Here is a 12,790-nt window from a genome sequence, read left to right on the forward strand (position 1 = left end):
GATTTCGGTGACATGGGTGGACTGCGTGGAAGACTGACTGGTGGTGGACAAATTGCTCGAAGCATTGTCAGCAATCCACGACATCACCTGTTCGCACTGTTCTGGCCTCAACAGTGCTCTACCACGAGTCCCAGTAACTTCAGACATGAACCTAGGGAGTGTAGCTCTGCGGCGTTCCCCTGCTCCCTCATCAGCAGGTGGTGTCTCACCCCGCCCAGGACCACGGCCTCTGACCCCTGCAGTAGTTGGACGCCCACGTCCCCGCCCTCGTCCTCTACCCCTAGCCCTCGGGTTAAACATTTTTAAAATGAGAGTTATAACTTTATTTTTTTTTTTACTTTTTTTTGTTTTTTTTTGTGTTTTTTTTTTTTTTTTTGTGTTTTTTGTTTTTTTTTGAGTTTTTAAAACCAAACAATGCTATCCTATTGCTATGGCTATTTTCTAGCCAAGTATCAAAGGAAGCACAGTACTATGCCAGATGAGATGACACTGAGTTATTGCCTAATAGAAATCCAACCCCTACTGAATTTTGCCACTTCGGCCTTTGCTATGGATATGTGCGCCACTAAGCGCAGAACACAGCGGTCGCAAGTCCCACTACAAATTGCTCAGAATTGGCAAGTACATGCACTGCAGAAACTACAGCCACCAGCAGATCAACCAGAAATCAAATATATAGAACGCTACTGTAGGCTTCAAGATCAAGAAGCTGTTTGTATTCTCCTATGGCTATTTTCTAGCCAAGTATCAAAGGAAGCACAGTACTATGCCGGATGAGATGACACTGAGTTATTGCCTAATAGAAATCCAACCCCTACTGAATTTTGCCACTTCGGCCTTTGCTATGGATATGTGCGCCACTAAGCGCAGAACACAGCGGTCGCAAGTCCCACTACAAATTGCTCAGAATTGGCAAGTACATGCACTGCAGAAACTACAGCCACCAGCAGATCAACCAGAAATCAAATATATAGAACGCTACTGTAGGCTTCAAGATCAAGAAGCTGTTTGTATTCTCCTATGGCTATTTTCTAGCCAAGTATCAAAGGAAGCACAGTACTATGCCGGATGAGATGACACTGAGTTATTGCCTAATAGAAATCCAACCCCTACTGAATTTTGCCACTTCGGCCTTTGCTATGGATATGTGCGCCACTAAGCGCAGAACACAGCGGTCGCAAGTCTCACTACAAATTGCTCAGAATTGGCAAGTACATGCACTGCAGAAACTACAGCCACCAGCAGATCAACCAGAAATCAAATATATAGAACGCTACTGTAGGCTTCAAGATCAAGAAGCTGTTTGTATTCTCCTATGGCTATTTTCTAGCCAAGTATCAAAGGAAGCACAGTACTATGCCAGATGAGATGACACTGAGTTATTGCCTAATAGAAATCCAACCCCTACTTAATTTTGCCACTTCAGCCTTTGCTATGGATATGTGCGCCACTAAGCGCAGAACACAGCGGTCGCAAGTCTCACTACAAATTGCTCAGAATTGGCAAGTACATGCACTGCAGAAACTACAGCCACCAGCAGATCAACCAGAAATCAAATATATAGAACGCTACTGTAGGCTTCAAGATCAAGAAGCTGTTTGTATTCTCCTATGGCTATTTTCTAGCCAAGTATCAAAGGAAGCACAGTACTATGCCGGATGAGATGACACTGAGTTATTGCCTAATAGAAATCCAACCCCTACTGAATTTTGCCACTTCGGCCTTTGCTATGGATATGTGCGCCACTAAGCGCAGAACACAGCGGTCGCAAGTCTCACTACAAATTGCTCAGAATTGGCAAGTACATGCACTGCAGAAACTACAGCCACCAGCAGATCAACCAGAAATCAAATATATAGAACGCTACTGTAGGCTTCAAGATCAAGAAGCTGTTTGTATTCTCCTATGGCTATTTTCTAGCCAAGTATCAAAGGAAGCACAGTACTATGCCGGATGAGATGACACTGAGTTATTGCCTAATAGAAATCCAACCCCTACTGAATTTTGCCACTTCGGCCTTTGCTATGGATATGTGCGCCACTAAGCGCAGAACACAGCGGTCGCAAGTCTCACTACAAATTGCTCAGAATTGGCAAGTACATGCACTGCAGAAACTACAGCCACCAGCAGATCAACCAGAAATCAAATATATAGAACGCTACTGTAGGCTTCAAGATCAAGAAGCTGTTTGTATTCTCCTATGGCTATTTTCTAGCCAAGTATCAAAGGAAGCACAGTACTATGCCAGATGAGATGACACTGAGTTATTGCCTAATAGAAATCCAACCCCTACTTAATTTTGCCACTTCAGCCTTTGCTATGGATATGTGCGCCACTAAGCGCAGAACACAGCGGTCGCAAGTCTCACTACAAATTGCTCAGAATTGGCAAGTACATGCACTGCAGAAACTACAGCCACCAGCAGATCAACCAGAAATCAAATATATAGAACGCTACTGTAGGCTTCAAGAAGCTGTTTGTATTCTCCTATGGCTATTTTCTAGCCAAGTATCAAAGGAAGCACAGTACTATGCCAGATGAGATGACACTGAGTTATTGCCTAATAGAAATCCAACCCCTACTTAATTTTGCCACTTCAGCCTTTGCTATGGATATGTGCGCCACTAAGCGCAGAACACAGCGGTCGCAAGTCTCACTACAAATTGCTCAGAATTGGCAAGTACATGCACTGCAGAAACTACAGCCACCAGCAGATCAACCAGAAATCAAATATATAGAACGCTACTGTAGGCTTCAAGAAGCTGTTTGTATTCTCCTATGGCTATTTTCTAGCCAAGTATCAAAGGAAGCACACTACTATGCCAGATGAGATGACACTGAGTTATTGCCTAATAGAAATCCAACCCCTACTGAATTTTCCCACTTCGGTCTTTGCTATGGATATGTGTGCCACTAAGAGCTAAACACAACGGTAGCAAGTCCCCCTGCTAATTCCTCACAAAATGGTAAAAGATGCAAATTAAAATAAAAAAAGTAGAACGTTATTGTAGCCCTAAGAAGGGCTGTTGGGTTCTTTGAGAATCACTCCTGCCTAACAGTAAGCTAATAGAACACCCTAACGCTTTCCCTGAGCAGCAGCAGCTCTCTCCCTAGCGGCATCCAGAGACAGAATGATCCGAGCAGCGCGGCCAGCGGCTAGTCTATCCCAGGGTCACCTGATCTGGCCAGCCAACCACTGCTATCGACGTGTAAGGGTACCACGTCATGCTGGGTGGAGTGCAGAGTCTCCTGGCTTGTGATTGGCTCTGTTTCTGGCCGCCAAAAAGCAAAACGGCGGGAGCTGCCATTTTCTCGAGCGGGCGAAGTATTCGTCCGAGTAACGAGCAGTTTCGAGTACCCTAATGCTCGACCGAGCATCAAGCTCGGACGAGCATGTTCGCTCATCTCTAGTTTTAATGTATTTAAGATTATAAAAAGGTATCAACAATGAATCTGATAATTGTTGGAACTTTACAAATTGAGCTTAAAACAAATTTGTCATATTGTGCAAGTATACTGCATTTACTCTGCTGTGACATCATCTATTGTCAGTAGTGATGTAATGATGGGTCAGTGTTATCTATATAGAGGTCATTGTACAGGAAGGGGGATGAGATAAGCTGTGACATCATCTATTGTAAGTAGTGATGTAATGATGGGTCAGTGTTATCTATATAGAGGTCATTGTACAGGGAGGGGGAGGAGATAAGCTGTGACATCATCTAGTGTCAGTATTGATGTAATGATGGGTCAGTGTTATCTATATAGAGGTCATTGTACAGGGAGGAGAAGGAGATAAGCTGTGACATCATCTATTGTTAGTAGAGATGTAATGATGGGTCAGTGTTATCTATATAGAGGTCATTGTACAGGGGAGGGGAGATAAGCTGTGACATCATATGCTGTCAGTAGTGATGTAATGATCGGTCAGTGTTATCTATATAGAGGTCATTGTACAGGGAGGAGGAGGAGACAAGCTGTGAGATCATCTATTGTCAGTAGTGATGTAATGATGAGTCAGTGTTATCTATATAGAGGTCATTGTACAGGGAGGGGGAGGAGATAACCTGTGACATCATCTATTGTCAGTAGTGATGTAATGATCGGTCAGTGTTATCTATATAGAGGTCATTGTACAGTGAGGGGGAGGAGATAAGCTGTGACATCGTCTATTGTCAGTATTGATTAAATGATGGGTCAGTGTTATCTATATAGAGGTCATTGTACAGGGAGGAGGAGGAGATAACCTGTGACATCATCTATTGTCAGTAGTGATGTAATGATGGGTCAGTGTTATCTATATAGAGGTCATTGTACAGGGAGGGGAAGGAGATAAGCTGTGAAGATATATATTGTCAGTAGTGATGTAATGATGGGTCAGTGTTATCTATATAGAGGTCATTGTACAGGGAGGGGAAGGAGATAAGCTGTGACATCATCTATTGTCAGTAGTGATGTAATGATGGGTCAGTGTTATCTATATAGAAGTCATTGTACAGGGAGAAGGAGGAGATAAGCTGTGACATCATCTATTGTTAGTAGTGATGTAATGATAAATCAGTATTATCTATATAGAGGTCATTGTACAGGGAGGAGGAGATAAGCTGTGACATCATCTATTGTCAGTATTGATGTAATGATGGGTCAGTGTTATCTATATAGAGGTCATTGTACAGGGAGGGGGAGGAGATAAGCTGTGACATCATCTATTGTTAGTAGTGATGTAATGATGGGTCAGTGTTATCTATATAGAGGTCATTGTACAGGGAGAAGGAAGAGATAAGCTGTGACATCATCTATTGTCAGAAGTGATGTAATGATGGGTCAGTGTTATCTATATAGAGATCATTGTACAGGGAGGGGGGTGGAGATAAGCTGTGACATCATCTATTGTCAGTATTGATGTAATGATGGGTCAGTGTTATCTATATAGAGGTCATTGTACAGGGAGGAGGAGATAAGCTTTGACATTATCTATTGTTAGTAGTGATGTAATGATGGGTCAGTGTTATCTAAATATAACATATGACATAATTTATTAGCAGAAGTAGATTCAATTAAAGGGTTTTCAATTGAGGATTTATCTTGCATTGTAATCCTGTATATTATACTGATGATGTAAATTATATATGAGTGGACTTCTTCAAAGAGAACCTCTGAGAAAATGAAATGGAAACCAGCTCACCTTCCAGCAACATAGAGTGTCCTTGTTTGGCGCGGATCACCCCTCTGCTCGGGTAGTGTAAACAATATAAAAGACTTCAATATCCAGCCTTGTCAGAAGCAACTATGTTTCTTTATTTAGGCAATTAATAAAAATCCATAGCAGGTAATCTTTGCCGACGCGTTTCGAACAGGCTAGCCATTCATAGTCATGGCTAATATGAACAAACTCTAACAAAAGTTTGTTAGAGTTTGTTCATATTAGCCATGACTAAGGATAGCTAGCCCGTTCGAAACGCGCCGGAAAAGATTACCTGCTATGGATTTTTATTAATTGCCTAAATAAAGAAACAGATGTCCTTCTGACATGGTTGGATATTGGAGTCTTTTTTAAAGAGAACCTCTACAGAATTATAAAAGTGTACCAATTATTTGAACTAGTGGCCACATTAAAATTTGCAGAATATAGTGTACTAATGTAGTACTTTAATGTAGTGATATGAAAACTGATTTGAAAAAAGGTCATTTTCTGGTGGTAAGTTCTTAATAAATAGCAAAATGCAGCTGTAGAGAGTGGTAAAGAAGAGAATGTTCTAAGGCTTTGTTCACAAGCTTTGAAGTTTCTTATATGTTGCTGTAAATGCCTATTAATGGCTCTGTTCTCTGTGTAGACACACTGCATATCAGCATGAATAGTGCACGCTTAAAGGGGTTGGTTACTCTTTTACATAAGTTGCCTATGTGCATTTACTGCTTTGTAGATATCCATGAATGTTCATGAAATCATTTAGCAGTCATGCTACTTATCTGTACTGTGTGCAGACTGTCCATGCTTCTCTTTTTACATCTCTGCAGAATAGGAGGAGCTGTTGCAGGGGAATGTTGCTCCTTCTCCCTCCCTCTGCTTGTGTCTGTTAGTGTGAACAGACTGTGAGGAGAGAGAAAAAGGGTGACATTCCATGGACAACCAGGAGCAGAGACAGTGGTGGCAGCATTCAGAGGGCAGCATACTGAGAACAGGGAGAGGCTGCAGCTTTCAAGGCAAAGACACAGGTATACATATATTCAGAGACATGGGTAATAGAAGATTTATTGAAAAGTACCAACTCCTCTTAATGACAACTGAGTAGCACAAGTAAATAAAAGAAGCTTTATAAAGTTCTTCTTTGTAGAACTGAAAGTGCACGCCAAACATGCAGAAATGAGATGAGAATGATGAGAACTTCTGGAAAATGATGTACACACACTGGACTACGGGTTTATTAAAATCATAAATCATATCAATATTAATATTTTAACTTTTTTAGGTTGCAACAAGCAGTTTGTTTATGATGAACCATGTACATCCCTTCAACGTCTGACATGGCACAATAACGCTAGGGTTAATTTCTTTTAAGGTAGTGAAGAGGATGAGGTGCAGCGCAGGAGGAAAGTGATTATACCATCAAATTCAATCAGTTGGATTATCCGTCTCCACTATCCCTGACCTTGATTCTGTTTGCCAAAGCATGAATAACCTACCCTCAAAACGCAATGATGGGCCCTTATGTAGCACATCACATCTTTCTTTCTGTCTAAAGATGTAAGAGGTCTTGAGAAAAAAAAAAAAGCAATGAAGAACGGAAAGCCAGCAAAGTCGTTTCATTCAAATAAAGAGTTTCTATGAATGTCTAATAGATCCCAATATGAGGAAAGGTCCTCCTAACTCTTAGCCTGCCAGACTGATCAGCTTCCTTCTAAACTCCTCACACTGAATTGCCTACAAAAGGACATGGAGAAGGAGATTCTTACTCAATTTTATTTTACATGTACAGAATATGAGCCAGGAAAAAACACAAAGGGGGTTATTTATCATTAGACTGACTCCTTGGGACAGTTCTAATTTTGGAGCTCTGCTTCCCATCAGATTCATTAGAGTGGCTTTGGCCCTTTTATAAATGTTCATATGGTCTATTTTCTGTCTGGGATTAGTTCCCAGTAGTTCTATGTTTGGGCCAGATTAATGAAGAAGTGTATATATGCCTGTGAGACTTTTTGGCAGTGAAAAGTCTCAAAAACCCTCAATGTGAAACAATGTTACACCAAAAAAGCCCAGGAAAACCAATAATAACTAACCCCTAAAATGTCCATGGTTCTTCTTATGATTGGATGAGGATTTGAGAGTAGAAGCATTTCAAAACTTTCTAACTCAATTTAATTTAATAAAAACTTAAAGGGGCAATCCAAGAGTATCAATAAATTAGGGGCCGGCTATAGTAGGCTTTTAAAAAAACATAAATATGTACTCACCTCCTTTTTCACTGCTAATGTCCCGCATCGCGGTCCATCTGATCCGGTACCCTGTATGTTTACAGGGGCATGGAAACTGCACTCGGGAGCTTTCGGCCGGCCTGGTCATTCTGATCCGTTACCATATCCCAGTGCCTACAATGATGATTTATTGATACTCTCAAATAGCCCCTTTAAATTCTGTTTTTGAAGACCTTAGATTATAGTTAGAGATGAGCGAGTATACTCGTCCGAGCTTGATGCTCGTTCGAGTATTAAGGTACTCGAAACGGCTCGTTGCTCGGACGAGTATTTCCCCTGCTCGAGATCGAGCATTTAATTAAACAAACACAGTGAAGAACAATGAAGAATAGAATAAAAACAGTGAACACAGTGAACACAGGATCATTTAAGGGAAAAAGACAGTAAAGAACACAGTGAAGAATAGATTACAGATGTTCTGCACATCTGCTTACTTGTCGGAAGATACGCGCGGAACGGCAGCAGGGAGACATCGCGCACCAGGGAGACATCTGGCGCAGCAGAGACACATCGGGCGCAGCAGAGACACATCGGGCGCAGCAGAGACACATCGTGCGCAGCAGAGACACATCGGGCGCAGCAGGGAGACATCGCGCGCAGCAGGAAGACATCGCGCGCAGCAGGGAGACCGCGTGCAGCAGGGAGACCGCGTGCAGCAGGGAGACATCGGGCAGCAGGGAGACATCATGCAGCAGGCAGACCTCGGGCACCAGAGAGACATCGGGCTGCAGGGAGACATCGGGGAGACTTCAGTGGAAGAAGAGGAGCGGATCCCGGGACAGTGTATCTCCTCTCCCGACAAGTAAGCAGATGTGCCGAACATCTGTAATCTATTCTTCACTGTGTTCTTCACTGTGTTTTTCACTTAAATGATCCTGTGGTCACTGTGTTCACTGTTTTTATTCTATTCTTCACTGTTCTTCACATCTGCTAACTTGTCGGGAGATAATATACGTGCGGAACAGTGAAGAATAGATTGCAGATGTTTGCATACATCTGCTAACTTATCAGAAGACATTCTTTTTCAATTAATTAACACATTTTATTCCCGAACCATGGTCCCTTTGAAAAATGCTCGAGTCTCCCATTGACTTCAATGGGGCTCGTTATTCGAGACGAGCACTCGAGCATCGGGAAAAGTTCGTCTCGAATAACGAGCACCCGAGCATTTTAGTGCTCGCTCATCTCTAATTATAGTCTTTAGAAGCTGTGATACTTGTGCCCCGGAAGCATGAGCCATGTGTTTTAGAAGTTCTCTAATCATGATAATTTAATATTTAATATTATTATGACTGAGTGAAATGATCTGACCTCTATACACTATCCCTCTGCATAAAAGACCATACATTTGGCAGCTTCACATTGTAATTGGAAGGAAGTAGTCGCATAATATCATTCTAAGGTGCAAAAGTCGATGAGAGATACAACTACCATTAGCTTTGCATTACAACTAGCATTGGCTTTGCTGTTATGCTGTTGGGATTTGGACTCCCTCGCTAAATTTACCCTATTGTATTTCATATTTATCACACTGGCATATATTATTATACTGTAGTGTTCTTATCTTGGGTCCTGGGTCTTTTGCTTGAGTACACCATTGACCATGGAGAACATATTAGAGCATTGACAAACTATGTCGCAGTGAGTTTGGTCATGTTTCATAGTGACAGCCGGAGTACTACTGTACTGTTCCAACAAAAAGCTTTGGCATTGATATACTAATACCCAGGCCACTGTAGCTCACAATGATGCAGCGAGTTTGATTCCCATGGCTGTGGTCAATTTTGTAAAGTATCCTGTAACTATTGTACACAACGTCTGGTGTCCGGTGGCCCCGTCTCTTCGTCAGCTTCCAGCTTCTTCCTCCTGCTCCTTTAGCTTCCTCCATGTATGGCTGTTGGCTATTGGGTTCTGTGAACACCGGGTTATAGAAGCCACCTGCTTACACTGGGATTTACCTGGGCATTAATATTCCTTGCTTTAAAGTCCTGTGAAAAGCTGAGTAATCCTGCTATAGTCTCACGCTAGAATGTTTGTTCCTAGTTCTGTTGTATGTCTCTATTTCTTTTTTTTTTATTATTTATACAATCCTTTAGACAATTCAATAAAAAAAACATGTAAAGAAGAATTTCGATTTGTGCAATTTCTTTGCCACAACAAATATACATACAAAGTGCTTATATTAATAAATAAAACATTTCCGTTAAATAGACATACAAAATCCGATATATAGGTACATATCTTCTTCTAATTAGAAGCATAAGCTGAGTGGATATCAAATATCTGTGTAAACTTGGAAATTGAAAAATAAGGATTGGATTTTTATCCCCATGATATTCCCCCTCCCCCAAAAAAGAAAGAGAAGAAGAAAAAAAAAGAGAAGAACCCTAGAAGAACATTGGCGACCATACCATTCTAAATGCTGTCTCTCATGAAAAACAATTCTTCCTGTAGCATATGGACCTTGCACCATTCCTTCCACTTTTCATCAAATGTCTTTGTTTTACCACTGGTCCTACACATTAAGGTGAATTTTTCACATTGTAAAGAGTCATTTGAAACTCTAATCTGCATATGAAGTGATTTATAATACAAAGTCTAGCATAAAATAACAGTTTTTACATAACCCTCACCCTATGCTATCTTATACATGTTCCATCTACCAATCCCAATATACATGTCTTCATATTATGCATGTAGGTTATACCAAAAATTTGTCCAATTTCTGTAGTGACCTTACTCCAAAATTCTGCAATTCTCGGACAATACCATAATTTATGAAGGTCATCAGCCCCCTCCATTGCCCATCTCACACAGTTTGATGTTCTCTGAGGGTACATTTTAGCCTTTTTTTATGAAACCAATCAATGGCCAATGTTGGTACCACATGTCAAAAACAAGCATTTCAGTACAGATAAACAGAGTGACATGTTAAAGGTACCGAATATATAGTTTTTGAAAAAATATCAAATATCTTTATTTAAATTATTACTACAGACAAGTTAAAAACATTTAAAAGCACCAACATGTGCAAGTTCATGTCTTATGTAATCAATCAAATTTGTGCAAAATGATGCAAGGATTACAATAGCAGCCACGTAGATATGTGTAAAGAATAAGCAGTGGTTGCTGAAAAACCCTCACCCCTGTAATACCCGCACAATGTAATCAACTTCCTGGTATAATATCAAGCAATAGTAAATACAATCAAAGCTCTATATGCAGTATAATGGCTAAATAAATGAAAAGATATCACCGTATATATATATATACACCCCTGAAGAAGCCACAGGACTAGGTGGCGGAACGCGTGGGTAGCCAGCCCGCCCTCCTGTTATCCCGGTGATATCTTTTCATTTAATTAGCCATTATACTGCATATAGAGCTTTGATTATATTTACCTTTAACGTGTCACTCTTTTTTTTACTTTTTTACATGTCCCACTATGGTAATCGTTTGATAATACCATGCAATATTGATGTATTGCAGGGTATTAGCACTGACAGCCTATATTAATGCATAGGCTGCCTCACTGCCTGTAAGATCTTTGACAGGACCTTACAGGCATTTACTATGGACAGCCCTGGGGTCTTAGCTCAGAGCAATGATCTCCAAACCCCCCCCCCCAAAACACTGCAGAAACGCTGGGAATCTCCCTGCAGCCTTGGTCATGGTGGCTGCAGCATATAAAGTGTTAACACCTGCGATTAGAGCTCGCCCCAACCGGAAGTATGCAGAGCTTAACCGACATCGGCTCAGAGTCGCAAAATATTTAAGTCTTAACATAGCTAAAATCAATTATATTTATGACTGGTAACCATGCTCAGGCCATCCGTATTCATCATATATGTATTTCATGACAAAATTAACCCGGTTGAAGCCATATCAATATTAGTTAATACCAAAATGACCTTCATGTATTTATATGATGTAGATTAATGTAGGTTAAAATAATAAGAGACCAGTGTATATACTGTAACATCTGTAGGAATAATATAAGATACTATATAAGCGCCCTATGTATTTCAACTCTGAGAAAGTTCCAAGGATTCATTCAAGAAGATCCTATGTCAGGAAAAAAAGGGAAACAGTTAATAATGCTATAATCACAGGAAAGCAAGGAATTGGGATTTATTAGATTATATTCACACGTTAATTTAATGTGGCGATGGTTCCATTAGGTTTGTTCAATATATTATTTTTTATGTTTTTTTTATATGTGTTTTTTTTATTTTGCAAGTTCAAGAATACAGAGGACTACATTGGATTGGTGGACTACTTCACTCACTTTTTTAATTTTAATAAAAATATTTTATTTCTGCAAATTTTTTTTATTAGTGTCTATTATTAAGGCCCAATAATTTTCCCACACAATGCTGCTTGATCCAGCAAAAAAAAAAAAAACTAGCACTAACCCTCTTGCTATTACTCCATTGTCCACTCCTGCTAGACATACCAGGAAGAGCACAATATCATGAGTACTCAACCATCTGATGTGACTGTAAGGCCATAGGGTAGCTGCAGGTTGGCATTTTATGGCTGGAAAGTGAAAAAACCATGAACCTTCCCACACTGATAGTCCTAGCTTGTGGCTACTTGTTGTATACCACTGATTCTAAAAAATGAAGAGGAAGTCAAAATGATCATTCTTAAAAAATAATAAAAATAAATAGATTTTTCATAACTGCATGGATGCAAGCAGCAGGCAAAGGCTAAGGGCTTTGTTCTTTCCCATACTGAAAATACCCAAGATTAATCTCTGGAGTTTTGCTCAAACTCATTTATGATTTTATCAAGACAGTAGCACAACTTCCTTCTCCCACCAACTACTGTCTCTCTCTTCAATGCAGACGATTGAACTTCTTCCTTCCTGACCATGCCCGTTTTCTGAGTACCATCCTTTCAGTGCCATTAACCTCTATGTGTGACCAATCTGGCTCAGCCAATGCTACACTACTCCTAAAGTATAAAGTCAAGATCCATATACAGGGGTTAAAGGAGGAAAGCAACACAGGTTGCACACGTTGCCAGCCAAATTTACTATAAGCTGCGTCGTAACCTCTTGGTAATTCCAGCACGCATTGGCTGCAATGGTCATTAAGAGTGACACACAAAGAAACAACTTTGTAATCTTCTCATGTGCTCCTACTATAGAACATTCTGGCTGCACTTTGGGATACATTTTAATGCTCTCTTCAAATGCAATTTCCTACGTGTTATACATGGTACAGAAAAAAAATTAAATGATACTGTACATGTTACAGATTCTTAACCAGAGAGACCTGTGTCACACACATTCCCTGGAAAAGAAAGCAAG

The sequence above is a fragment of the Engystomops pustulosus genome, chromosome 9 (assembly GCF_040894005.1).
Source record: "Engystomops pustulosus chromosome 9, aEngPut4.maternal, whole genome shotgun sequence".
NCBI classification, from domain to species: Eukaryota; Metazoa; Chordata; class Amphibia; order Anura; family Leptodactylidae; genus Engystomops; species Engystomops pustulosus.